The sequence below is a fragment of the Bos indicus genome, chromosome 24, assembly GCF_029378745.1.
Source record: "Bos indicus isolate NIAB-ARS_2022 breed Sahiwal x Tharparkar chromosome 24, NIAB-ARS_B.indTharparkar_mat_pri_1.0, whole genome shotgun sequence".
NCBI lineage: Eukaryota > Metazoa > Chordata > Mammalia > Artiodactyla > Bovidae > Bos > Bos indicus.
Window position 1 is genome coordinate 52,902,411 of NC_091783.1, and position 14,715 is coordinate 52,917,125.

The following is a 14,715-nucleotide window of genomic DNA, read 5'->3' on the forward strand; positions in this document are numbered from 1 at the left end:
CTGCTAAGTACTTTTTATTCATTTCCACCCCCCCCCCCAATTCAATCTTCACAGCATGACCATGAGAAGACATTCTATTGAACAGTTGAAGAAAATGCAGTTTAAAATAATGGCGTAGCTTGCCAGTTGCCCATTTTGTAAATAGGAGCGTCTGAATTTAGAACCAGGTTTGGCTTCCTTCTCAGCCCCAGTGCTGCTACAGCCTGTGCTGGAGCGTGGTGTGGGGAGCGAGGGGGCTGGTGGGGGTTCTCAGTGATGGAATCACACATGTCTGAATAATGTAGTGGAGGTATACGAGTAATAGATAAACGGCATGACTCACTTTCCTCAGATAAGGACAAGGAGATTGAGATATGTTTAGTAGAGTTTAGAAGGGTACCCTTGAAAGTAGGAAAAGTCAGTTTCACTTCTCTTTTTGATATTCTGCTCAACCAGTTTCCAACATGTGTTGAGCAGCTTCCTCCATGCCAACAGGCAGTTCTCACACGTCAGTAGAGTGTCTGCAAAGTCAGCTCAAGTCGTCCTCTCTCCTCCCAGGGATAGTGTCAGATTCCACAGGTTAAGGGTTTAGTCCTACAAGCCGGTACCCCCACTACTTTGGATGCCAGTCGCAAGCCCAACTTGGTGCCTGTGCTTCTAATTGATTCGCTATAAATTAGGGGTTCCTAAGACTTGCCTCAACTTCAGGTAATTTGCTAGAGCTACTTATGGATCTCAGAGAAACATTTTACTTACTGGTGATTCAGTTCACTTCAGTTCAGTTGCTCAGTCATGTCTGACTCTTTGCAACCCCATAAATCACAGCACGCCAGGCCTCCCTGTCCATCACCAACTCCCGGAGTTCACCCAGACTCACGTCCATCGAGTCAGTGATGCCATCCAGCCATCTCATCCTCTGTCCTCCCTTTCTCCTCCTGCCCCCAATCCCTCCCAGTATCAGAGTCTTTTCCAATGAGTCAACTCTTCGCATGAGGTGGCCAAAGTACTGGAGTTTCAGCTTTAGCATCATTTCTTCTAAAGAAGTCCCAGGGCTGATCTCCTTCAGAATGGACTGGTTGGATCTCCTTGCAGTCCAAGGGACTCTCAAGAGTCTTCTCCAACACCACAGTTCAAAAGCATCAATTCTTCGGTGCTCAGCCTTATTCACAGTCCAACTCTCACATCCATACATGACCACAGGAAAAATCATAGCCTTGACTAGACGGACCTTTGTTGACAAAGTAATGTCTCTTCTTTTGAATATGCTGTCTAGGTTGGTCATAACTTTCCTTCCAAGCAGTAAGCGTCTTTTAATTTCATGGCTGCAGTCGCCATCTGCAGTGATTTTGCAGCCCCCCAAAATAAAGTCTGACACTGTTTCCACTGTTTCCCCATCTATTTCCCATGAAGTGGTGGGACCGGATGCCATGATCTTCATTTTCTGAATGTTGAGCTTTAAGCCAACTTTTTCACTCTCCTCTTTCACTTTCATCAGGAGGCTTCTTAGTTCCTCTTCACCTTCTGCCATAAGGGTGGTGTCATCTGCATATCTGAGGTGATTGATATTTCTCCCAGCAATCTTGATTCCAGCTTGTGCTTCTTCCAGTCCAGCGTTTCTCATGATGTACTCTGCATATAAGTTAAATAAACAGGGTGGCAATATACAGCCTTGACAAACTCCTTTTCCTATTTGGAACCAGTCTGTTGTTCCATGTCTAGTTCTAACTGATGTTTCTTGACCTGCATACAGATTTCTCAAGAGGCAGGTCAGGTGGTCTGGTATTCCCATCTCTTTCAGAATTTTCCACAGGTTATTGTGATCCGCACAGTCAAAGGCTTTGGCATAGTCAATAAAGCAGAAATAGATGTTTTTCTGGAACTCTCTTGCTTTTTCCATGATCCAGCGGATGTTGGCAATTTGATCTCTGGTTCCTCTGCCTTTTCTAAAACCAGCTTGAACATCAGGAAGTTCGCGGTTCACGTATTCCTGAAGCCTGGCTTGGAGAATTTTGAGCATTACTTTACTAGCATGTCGATGGGTGCAATTGTGCGGTAGTTTGAGCATTCTTTGGCATTGCCTTTCTTTGGGATTGGTTTACTATAAAAGGATGTGACTGAGGAATAGCCAGGTGGAAGAGATGCGCTGGACGAGGTGTAAGGAAAAAGCACAGAGCTTCTGTGTTCTCTCTGGGTGTGTCACTCACGCCAGATCGCCACATGCTCACCAACCCAAAAGCCTGTCCTTCAGGTTATTAGGGAGACTTCCTTCCACAGGCGTGACTGTGACTGAATTCAGTTTCCAGCCCCTCTCGCCTCCCCAGTTGGACTGAAAGTTCCAACCCTGTGACCACATGACTGATGCTCCTGGCGACCAGCCCTCATTCCTGTTGTTGTTCAGTCGCTAAGTCGTGTCTGACTCTTTGTGACTCTGTGGACTGCAGCACTCCAGGCTTCCCTGTCCTTCACTATCTCCAGAGTCTGTTCAAACTCACGTTCATTGAGTCAGTGATGCCATCCAACTGGCTCATCCTCTGTCTCCCCCTTCTCCTCCTTTCCTCAATCTTTCCCAGCATCAAGGTCTTTTCCAGAGTCAGCTCTTTGCGTCAGGTGGACAAAGTATCGGAGCTTCAGTTCTTCAATGAATATTCAGGGTTGATTTTCTTTAGGACTGACTGGTGTGATCTCCTTGCTGTCCAAGGGATTCTCATTCTTAAGTGTTTCCAAAAGTTACCTCATTCACCTAACAAAAGATACCTTTATCACTCTCATCCCATAAGAAATTCCAAGGGTTTGGGGAGCTGTGAGCCAGGAACTATAGACAAACACCAAATATGTATCTGAATGCTCAAATGTCAATTTCTTATAAATCACAATATCACCACTTCCTGTTGTAGGTTCAACATTGGCAGGATTCTTCTGTTAGAATTGAATGTTAGTCACATTCATAAAATCACTGGGCAGTGAAAACAGAATAAAGCAACTGAATATGTTGCTTTATGTACTATGTACATATGTATGTAATATGTACTACCTAAAAACTATTTTTAGCTTTTAGCATCCAGTTGTATAACTACAACTTTCAAGACACATACTCCTTGGAAGGAAAGTTATGACCACCCTAGATAGCATATTCCAAAGCAGAGACATTACTTTGCCAACAAAGGTCTGTCTAGTCAAGGCTATGGTTTTTCCAGTGGTCATGTATGGATGTGAAAGTTGGACTGTGAAGAAAGCTGAGCACTGAAGAACTGATGCTTTTGAACTGTGGTGTTGGAGAAGACTCTTGAGAGTCCCTTGGACTGCAAGGAGATCCAACCAGTCCATCCTAAAGGAGATCAGTCCTGGGTGTTCATTGGAAGGACTGATGCTGAAGCTGAAACTCTAATACTTTGGCCACCTCATGCAAAGAGTTGACTCATTGGAAAAGACCCTGATGATGGGAGGGATTAGGGGCAGGAGGAGAAGGGGACAACAGAGGATGAGATGGCTGGATGGCATCACCGACTCGATGGACCTGAGTTTGGGTGAACTCCAGGAGTTGGTGATGGACAGGGAGGCCTGGCGTGCTGCGATTCATGGGGTTGCAAAGAGTCGGACACGACTGAGTGACTGAACTGAACTCTATAACTACTGTGCGTATCATTACTTACAGAACTTGTCACATGTTTTCAAAATTGAAATTAGAATAGTGACTTTACTTCAGAAATGCCCTAAAAAATATCTTTCATTCTTACTCATGACTGATTCATAAAATCAATAATATGCAGGTCTAGTATTTCGAGAGATTTTCTTTTAAATGAGTTTCCCGGGCTTCAGTGATTCAAAAATTCCATTAAAGTATATTTTAAAAATTAAATTGAACCCGCCAAATAACATATCTCTGAATACTTATTTGAAAATAACATAAAAGAGAAGGTTAAAGAAGTTGATGTATATTTTATTGTATTTAAAATATTTATATGGGATGAAAATTGAGTGAGTTGGAATCTTTTATTCAGAGGTTGCTCAGTAAATAAAATACAAATATGTAAGATTCAGTTTTACATAGTGAGATATAATTTATTAATTCTGTTTATTGGCCATTCAATGCTGATGAGAGGCTTAGAATATTTAAATGATTAACATGGTAACTTATAAAGCATGTAATTCCCCTCTTTTATTTCCCTTTTGGAAATCTCATAAGCTTACCTCCAAATAATGATTTTCGTTAGTCTTGATCTATTTTTCCTAGCAAAACAGACCCTGTTCTTCTTTCCTCCTGTTTATTTGTGTATTGGTTTTTAGCAACCATTTTATTGAAGTATAATTCATGTATCATAGAGTCTATGATTCTTTAATTACATAGAAGTAAAAATTGAGCTTATGTCAGAATGATACATGTTATAATTGGAAAAATTGGGAAGGTAGGTTATTTTTAGAATTTTCATAGCAAAAGCATTTATTTTTTTTTTTTGTCAAATTCTTCATCTTATTTAGAAATAATAATAGATGCTTTTCTTGTCCTAACAACTAATGGTAAATATGAGGTGTTAAGCAAAGGTCCGTCTAGTCAAGGTTATGGTTTTCCCAGTGGGCATGTATGGATGTGAGAGTTGGACTGTGAAGAAAGCTGAGCGCCAAAGAATTGATGCTTTTAAACTGTGGTGTTGGAGAAGACTCTTGAGAGTCCCTCGGACTGCAAGGAGATCCAACCAGTCCATCCTAAAGGAGATCAGTCCTGGGTGTTCATTGGAAGGGCTGATGCTGAAGCTGAAACTCTAATACTTTGGCCACCTCATGTGAAGAGTTGACTCATTGGAAGAGACCCTGATGCTGGGAGGGATTGGGGGCAGGAGGAGAAGGGGACAACAGAGGATGAGATGGCTGGATGGCATCACCGACTCGATGGACATGAATTTGAATGAACTCCGGGAGTTGGTGATGGATAGGGAGGCCTGGTATGCTGTGGTTCATGGGATTGCAAAGGGTCAGACATGAGTGAGCGACTGAACTGAACTAAACTGAAATCTAATCAAACATCTTTTCTTTCTTAATTTTTGAACATTAATTATTTTTGAGCAATTTTAAGTGAAGTGAAAGTTGCTCAGTTGTGTCCAAATCTTTGCAACCCCATGGACTGCCTAGTCCATGGAATTCTCCAGGACATAATACTGGAATGGGTAGCCTTTAGGTTCATAGCAAAATTGAGAGGAAGGTACAGAGCATCCCCATATACTCCCTGCTCCCCTGTTACTAACATCCCCCATCAGATTTGTACATTTGTTAGAATTCACGAACCAGTATTTGCCATCATAATTATAGTTTATATAAAGGGTCACTCTTGGTGGTGTACATTCTGTGAGTTTGTTCAAATGTATAGTGACATATGGTCATCCTTATAGTTTTATACAGAATGCTTTCATTGTCCTTCAAGTCCTCTGTGTTCTCTTTATCCCACAGCACAGCACGCCCAGCCCTTGGTGTTTTGCTGTCTCTCTAGTTTTGCCTTTGCCTTTTGCAGAATGTCCTGTAGTTGGAATTATATGGCTGCAGCCTTTGGAGACTGGCTTCCTTTACTTCATAATATGTATACAAGTTTTCCCCATGATGGCTCATTTGTTTTCAGCACTGAGTATTACTCCATTGTCTGGATGTACCACTGTTTATTTATTCACTCGTCTATTGAAGGACATCTTGTTTGCTTCCAAGTTTTGGCAGTTGTGAATAAAGCTGCTGTGAACATCATCTGCAGGTTTTGTAGGGACATAAGTTTTCAGCTTCTTTGAGTAAATACCAAGGAGTGAGATTACTGGATGGATATGAGTGTGTTTAGTTTTTTAAGAGGCTGCCAACTGTCATCTAAAGTGGTTGTACCATTTTGCATTCCCGTAGCAATGAATGAGAATCCCTGTCATTCGCATATTTGCTGTTTTTAGTGTTTTGGATTTTGGCCTTTCTGCTAGGTGTATAGTGATATCCCATCCTTGTTTAAATGTGTATTTCTCTGACAACATATGATGTGGATCATCTTTGTACTTATTTAATACCTGTTAACATATTTGGCCCATTTTAAAATGAGGTTGAGTTTTAAGAGTCGTTTATTATATGTGTCTTTTGCAAATATTTCCATCCTATCAGTGTGTTGTCTTCTCATTCTCATGATCCTGTCTTTTACAAAGAAGTTTTTTTATTTTAATTAAGTCTAGCTTATCATTTCTTTCATGTATCATGCCATTGGTGCTGTAGCTAAAAGTCATCACCATGTCAAAGATCCACCTAGATTTTCTCCTAGTATATCTTCTAGGAGTCTTATAGTTTTGCATTTTATATTTAGGTGTGTAATCCATCTGGAATTACCTTTTGTGAATGGTGTAAGCCCTGTATGTAGATTTATTGTTTCGCAAGTAGGTATCCTTTTGAGTTGTTTCAACAACTTTTGTTGAAAAGACTTTGCTCCATTGTATTGCCATTGTGCCTCTGTTGAATGAACATCAATTAACTTGTATTTATGTGGATCTATTTCTGGGCTCTCTGTTCTTCCATTCTAGTGATCTGTTTGTTTATTCTTTTACCAATACCACACTGTCTTGATTACTGGAGCTTTATAGTTAATCTTGAAGTGAGGTTGATCAGTTGTTCAGTGCTGTGGTTCTTCAGTACTGTGTTGCCTCTTCTGGGTCCTTTGTCTTCTGTTACTTTTAACTGATAAACTTTAGAGTCATGCTGCTTCATTTCTGTCATCTTATTCTGTAATCATAACTAAATCTTGCCAGTGATGTTTTGATTGGACCTTTACTATCAAAAAGTCACAGCCTCTCTGGTATTCTACATTTCTGAATTTTCTAAAGCTTTCTTTTCTCTCTAACTTGCAAATGGAATTTTACAATGTTTTCTTCTTTTGAAAATGAAAATTATGGACCTGAAGATATATTCAAAAGTACATATTATGGGAAAAAAAGACATATCTAGCCCTCTAGAAAGAGATATCCATGGTCCTTTATAATTTCTGCATAGTATATTTATGTTTATTTAAATGATACCCTACCAAATTTTTATCTGTATCACCAGTTGTTAGCATTTGTATTAAATCTTGGTGATGTTTTGTTTATAAATTTTACTAATTTTTAAATGAAACCCCCCTTTTTCCTTTAATGCCTTGAAAAGATGATGTTAAGCGCAGTTGTAAAAAGTCCACCTGCCAATGTAGGAGATGTAGGTTTGATCCCTGGGTCAGGCAGATACTTTGGAATAGGAAATGACAACCAGCTGGCGTCAGTATTCTTACCTGAGAGATCCCACGGACAGAGGAGCCTGGTGGCCTGCAGTCCATGCGGTAGCAAGTAGTTGGACAGGACTCAGCAATAGAGCACATCAAGAGCCCAAATCAATTTTAAATAGTAGGGTTTGTTTCTGTATATATTTAACATTTAAAAGAAGAGGGACAGCCTACCAACTGCATAATGCACTCTCCTGAGAATCAGAGCTTGCACATGCCAACGGAAGTCACATAAAAAAGTAATTCTGTCTACAAAACAAACTCAAAAGGTGTTTTTCTTCCACCTTAGCTTCAGCATATATTAAAGCCTGGTGTGCCATGGAGGCATGAGTTTGGATGTTGCTATATTTTAAAAATGGAAGCTACAGTTTTTAAACATTCAAGCCTGTTGTGTAGGGTACGCACAGCATGAAGTAGGCTGTCACAGGAGCCAGGGACCTCGCTCTTTGCAAGTGAGGTTGGTGGGTTATTTACATGTAGATCAGCTATGCTGGGTTGAATCGCCCCAATCTATGGGAGCTCAGGACTTCAAATCACTTTGAAAAGACCAGGCCAGGGCTATAGATTTCTGTGGGCCTTGGTCCCTTGATTACATTTATGGTTGGATTCACAAATTTATCAAAATAAAGCCAGTTCACTTATTTGGAGCCAAATGGAATACAGATGAAGAAATTTTTATACACTTGATGAAAGGAGCAGGTCCAAAAGCAATTATTATTTTGAACTTTGAAACCAAGGCCAGCTGCCATCAAGGCCAAAGCATGAACCGTTGCATTCTCTAGCTGGCAAGCTAAGCTGTGTTTGAAATGAACTCGTAAGGTTCTAAACCCTTACTCTACTCAAGCATTAGAATGTTCAAATCTTTCTTTTTAGAAACAATTCTGAATATTTATTATCCAAGCAGTGATTTGGAAAAAAAAAAATAGACTTTTCTAGATAGAGGGTGAAAACACTTACGGATTGTTGGTGGTATTATCAAATGAATAATTTGTTGGAGGGCCTGGCAGAGCAAACTAATTTACTGGTTATAAAACAAATGATGCTTTTCTGAGGTATGTGAAATGAATTGAAATCCTTCCATCTTACACACACACACACACACACACACACACACACACACACAAAAGAGGATTAACAGTAAAAAATACACTTTATAAATAACATTAACAGACAACATGTTCACAATGTATCTAACATATGTCCTCCTAGTCTCGCATATCTATGAAGTCATCTATGAGTTAATTTTGAATGTTTTGTCCAGTATGTTAAAGCTGATTTGTGTGTGTGTGTGTGTGTGTGTGTCTGTGTGTTTGTGTGTGCATGTGTGTGTGCTTAGTTTGGTGAGAGAGGTGTTGATAGTGGTCTAATTAAATAAAAAATCTAGAAATCATCTTTCTAAATTTTATTTTGAAACTGGGCCATTGAGTCTCTTTCTCAGATTTGATTCATTTGTCTGATTACTATAATTTGACCAGTAATTATGAAAAAGAAACACTGTGGTGATTATATTTTTATAAGTAAGGTGATATTTGACTTACAAATTTGCATAAATTCTTTTCACATAACAATGATAGACATTTTCTTTGATGATAGAATCAGTACAGGAAAATCTCAGTCCTTTAATGTATACATTTAGTTCTTTAGCATTAAAATAGTGTTAACTTGAAGCAAATTATTGTGTATCTGCTGAAACATCATTATGGGATATAACAGGAGGATTAAATTTTTCTTTGAATTTTGGTTCTTACTGTTTTCTTATTCTGTGGTGACAGCTGATAGTTTTTATCACACTTTTACACTGGCAATCTCAGGAATATGTACTGCGAGTCTGAAGGAAATGTAGAACAGACCAGGAGCGAACTCTTCACTCAAAAGGAAAAAGAAGGCGTAGATGATACAGTGATGGGTCAGTTGAATCCTCATCATGGGCAAGGAGGATATCAAATAATCCTATATCCTTATGACTTGTTACTGGTAAAATTCCAAGTGGAGTCAGATTTGCAATGAATGGAATGTTTTGAGCTTAGTTACAAGGTTTTGTTTGCCCTGTTTTGTAAAATTAACTCCCTCTTAACTAGAATAGGTTAATTTTTTGATGCATTATGCACAGTTCCACCTATTCATTACTGAAATTTTCAAATAATCCTCAAATTATTGCTGGGTTTCAGATCAAGAACTATTAAAAATTATTTGCAACAAAGGAAGTTGCTTTATATCCTGCTAAGTATCACATATTGCTGCTTTGCTCTTAGCAAAAATTAATCTTTCTAAGGTTCTACTTCAATTACAGCTCAAAAGTTCTCACCTTTTCTTGATTTATAATACATATAGATAACCTTTTAAGAAACAGGCCACATTTATCTCACCTATTTCCCTAATTCCTACATCTAGACCTAAAGGGCATACCTCCTATTTAAGTTAGTTTTGAGAAAATAAAATACATTTCTTTACTTTTGTGACCAAAATAGTTGTTCTTTTTTCAACCACCCCATCAAGTGAGCCTTTTTTTTTCAAGTGAACTTTTAAATAATCAAATTTGCATTGAACTATTTGTGAGATGGAAAATGATAATCAATGAAAATTCAGTAAAATGCATATATAAACCCTTCATATGTCAAAAGAAAAGTATCTGATCTGAGCTCTGGAATACAAAACATTGTAATCTTTTTCAAACTAGAGTACTTAACTCTCATTAAATGTGCTTATATGAGATAATATAATCTATTTCTAAATCAGGAGTTATTTTGACTGGGTTGCATTAGTCAGAAGTTGCTTTTACAGTTTTATCCCAAAAGTTCACTTGCACTGTATGGAATCGCCAGTATTTGATGAGTTTCGACCTACAGAACCAGCAGTTCCATTAGGTTGGATCTAAAAGTGCCCACCCTGAAAGGTCCGTGAAGAGTATCAACACAGTAAGATGGGACAGGAAAGAAGCTTCAGGATCAATATCAATTTTTGCTGTTTGCTCTCTAAACTTTCTTGTGTTCCCACCTTATTTGTAGCCAGCTTCCTTGTGCTGGCTGCTTGGAGCTCTCTGGGTATGTAGCTGATACTGCTATCTCAAAGTTCATGATTTTTCATCTGTTCTTTATATGCAGACAGCTATCACAGAATAGGAGAACCTTTAGGTTTGAAGGAACCTTAGTATTGAACTTGGGGCTCTTTGACTTCAATCAATTTTCAATTAAAGTGACCCCCATAGCAGAAGTCAACAAACTTTTTCTGTAAACAACTAAGTGTTTTAGGCTTTATAGACCATATAATCTTTGTTTCAGTTGCTTAGTCACTTAACTGCTATTATTGGGCAAAAGCAGCCATAGAAATCATGTAAATAAATGGATATGTTTGTGTTCCAATAAAACATTATTTATTGACATTGAAATTTGCATTTCATATAGTTGTCACATCATGAATATTTATTCTGATTTTGATTTTTCCCCAACTCGTTAAATACGTAAAGATCCCTCCAATCATATGAGCTGCACAGACAGGTGACCAGATGGATTCGGTTCACCAGGCATCCTTTACAGCGTCTTTGACACGGGTCAGCTGACATCATCATAAGCATTTCACTTGACTGGGAGAAAACACAAGTCAGCACATCTCACATGCTTCTTTTGCGCTTATAAATACAGAACAAACATACTATAAACACTGTTTTAAATCAAACAAAAGAAAAAACATCCCATTAATATTATTGCAGTAGCGTAATTATCATTAACGTTGGGCAATATTTTCCTCCAAAACATTTCCTATATATATATTTAGATTTCTGTGATAATCATGTATATGTTTTGAACACTCTTTTTGTCATATAACACTGCCTTCCAAGTATTTTCCATAAGGTGCATAATTGTATAAGTACCAGTTTAGGTGTCTTGACTAAATACAGCTCACTTGAATAACTCTTCTGTGTCGTACTTGGCTTTTATCAATTTTGGACACTTGGGTTGCTTTCAGTCATTTCACTAAGATGGTCTTACCTCTGTGCATATTGTTAAATTTTCAGTGTTTAAATTAATTTCTTTGGGAAGATATCCATAAGTCGGATTACAGAGTTGGTGTGTATGATTGTTGTAATTGTTGGATTTACTAAAGGGCATGGTGCTTGCATTAATGGAAATGGTACATTAAGTCTTTTATATGTGGCAGGCAATGTGCTAAGCGCTTGAACTATATTATGTCACTGAATCCTCACTACGCTGCTGCTGCTGCTAAGTCATGAAATAAATGTCATTGTCCTCAGATATAAAGAAGTAGAACTATACTAGTATTAACAGAGTCCAAGTTAGAATTTTGGTCTGTCTGACACCAAACCCTATATTGAGGCATTTTGTTACATCTAGTCATAACTTAGAAATTTACAAGCCAGTCTGCCCAAAATGTTATTCTAAATTCTCTTTTTGAAGTGAAATCCTTCAAATCCCTTTGAAATTTATTTTAATATTAAATCTTTCATGAATCTTTCTCTAAAACCCATGTGGCAGAGTTTGTCATTCCTCTTGCACTTCCAAAGGCTTATCACAGTGCAATATTTTCAGCATCTCGAGCGAGGCACTGTGGTCTATTTATACCTTGAGTTAACCCAAGCTTTGTACAAAATCAGGGATCAATACATGTTTATGACTATAACTGTGATGAGTCATGATCTGCTTTTAGAAGCGTCTCCCCATTGGCACAAATCCTTTGTCTCTGTTGCAGAAGCATGTGGTAAACCAGATGCTTTGGTCTTATCCTTGTTTTATTTTCTTTGCCCTCACTTAGGGTGCTTTCCCAATCTCTCACCCTAACGTGACCCTGACAATCTTATTTCTATGTGCTAAGCTTTCTTTGGGATGCATCTTGGCCCAGCCTCTTTACCAGCAGGTATCATGCAGTTTCATCTTCAGTCTTAGAAAAGCTAGAATGAAATCAGGGCTGCTCCTGGAGAAATCAGAACCCTCAGAAGACCAAAAACAGCACAGACTTTAATTTCCAGGTTATATCTTATTTACTGTTGTTGTTATTGTTCAGTCGCTGTTATTTCTCTTTGTAACCCCATGAGCTGCAGCACGCCAGGCTTTCCTGTCCTTCACTATCTCCTGGAGTTTATTCAGACTCGTGTCCACTGAGTCAGTGATGCCATCCAACCATCTCATCCTCTGTAACCTTCTTCTCCTTTTGCCTCAGTCTTTCCCAGCATCAGGGTCTTTTCCAAGAAGTTGATTCTTCGCATCAGGTGGCCAAAGTATTGGAGCTTCAGCTTCAGCATCAGCCCTTCCAATGAATATTCAGGGTTGATTTCCTTTAGGATTGACTGGTTTTATCTGGTTTAAATATCCTCATGAAATGCTGGGCTGGAAGAAGCACAAGCTGGAATCAAGATTGCCAGGAGAAATATCAATCACCTCAGATATGCAGATGACACCACCCTTAAGGCAGAAAGTGAAGAGGAACTGAAAAGCCTCTTGATGAAAGTGAAAGAGGAGAGTGAAAAAGTTGGCTTAAAGCTCAACATTCAGAAAACAAAGATCATGGCATCTGGTCCCATCACTTCATGGGAAATAGATAGGGAAACAATGGAAACAGTGTCAGACTTTCTTTTTCTGGCCTCCAAAATCACTGCAGAAGGTGATTGCAGCCATGAAATTAAAAGACAGTTACTCCTTGGAAGGAAAGTTATGACCAACCTAGATGGCATATTCAAAAGCAGAGACGTTACTTTGCCAACAAAGGTCCGTCTAGTCACGGCTGTGGTTTTTCCAGTGGTCATGTATGGATGTGAGAGTTGGACTGTGAAGAAAGCTGAACGCCGAAGAATTGATGCTTTTGAACTGTGGTGTTGGAGAAGACTCTTGGGAGTCCCTTGAACTGCTAGGAGATCCAGCCAGTCCATCCTAAAGGAGATCAGTCCTGGGTGTTCTTTGGAAGGAATGATGCTAAAGCTGAACTCCAGTACTTTGGCCACCTCATGCAAAGAGTTAACTCATTGGAAAAGACTCTGATGCTGGGAGGGATTGGGGACAGGAGGAGAAGGGGACGACAGAGGATGAGATGGCTGGATGGTATCACCGACTCTATGGACGTGAGTTTGAGTGAACTCCAGGAGTTGGTGATGGATAGGGAGGCCCGGCGTGCTGCAATTCATGGGTTCGCAAAAAGTCGGACACGACTGAGTGACTGAACTGAACTGAACTGAAATATCCTCAAATATAAACAGCTATAATTTGAGTCAGAATATATCTGAAAGGTATGGGCTAAATATATTTAACTGTTTGAGTTCTGATTCTATCAATTTGCCCTATGAAGTGTTTGATATAGCTATCATCATCATTGCTCTTGACATGCTCCTCTGTGGTTGTCTTATCGTCGTCACTATTGTTATCATTATCATCATCATCATGTTATTGTAAACTTTATAACATCTTCCTAGGCTGAGCACGAGGGCTGCATCACGATTCTGAGAGCTGCTTAGATCGAATTTTTATCTGGTCTCCTATTGTATAGTTTTTTTAATTAACTCTTTCTAGCCTGTATATCCTATACTTTTTGGATAGGGTAAAATTAAGAAAAGGAAGATCCAAATTATACCTGGACAATATGATAACTGAACTATCTAATGCTGAATGAGGACTGTTAGTAATGAAATGTTATTCTAGAAAGATCCATTTGGAAATTGCATCCTAATTCACCACCTTGACATTCTTAATAAGTTAATTTTTGTCAGAAGTTTAAGATGGATTTAACTCATAGCTATATTCAAAAATACTAATATTCTTCAAGTGGTAGAAATAGCTAAATGTAAACTTCAGCAAATTAATTTTATGTAAGAATTTCTGCAGTTTCTACAAATCCTGAAATGAGAATATATTATATCTGAAATCTTTTCATGTTCTGTTTTAAGATCACATATTTGGGGGAGAAAATCTTTGTATAAAGTACTATTCATCTTCCTCAATTAGCCTTGCATAAAAACAAGCATAGATAGAATTAAAATGCACCCTAACTTTAGAGTTTAATCTTAAAAGGAGAATGCTATTTTTAATTGGTATAGGTTTTTCTTAAAAGCAATGCATCAGGCAATTTGTAACTGGATAAGACATTCTTCAGTTGAATAAAAGGCTATAGCTTTATTATTTAACACATGTAAGAATTAACTTTTGCTTAGTAACCAGAAGCTATATGTACACTAATGAGAAGGTTACGTAACACAGTTTAACTCTATGTTCTGCTTACCTTTGTGCTCAAAGAACCTGTTTGAATCTACAAGGAAGATGTGGGGGCCTCCTTCTGCTAATAAGCACAGTAATGATTACGAATAATGAATATTGGAATGCTATGATAGAATAAAGCCACAAGCCGTGATGTGTCTTGCTGCTAAATTATTTAAAAAGCTGCCTGATAATTACAGACTTATTTTAAATCTACATCTGTACATGTAAAGCTGGAATATATTTCAGTCAGTACCATTTTTTCCTTCTTGGTTGGGTGGAGGATGT

General features: G+C 38.5%; 1 protein-coding gene across 1 annotated transcript in view; it reads left to right on the forward strand.

The window, feature by feature from the left end:
• DCC (DCC netrin 1 receptor) overlaps positions 1-14,715 on the forward strand; it is a 1,293,116-nt gene that overhangs the window by 808,091 nt on the left and 470,310 nt on the right. The gene's annotated exons all lie outside the window — the stretch shown is intronic.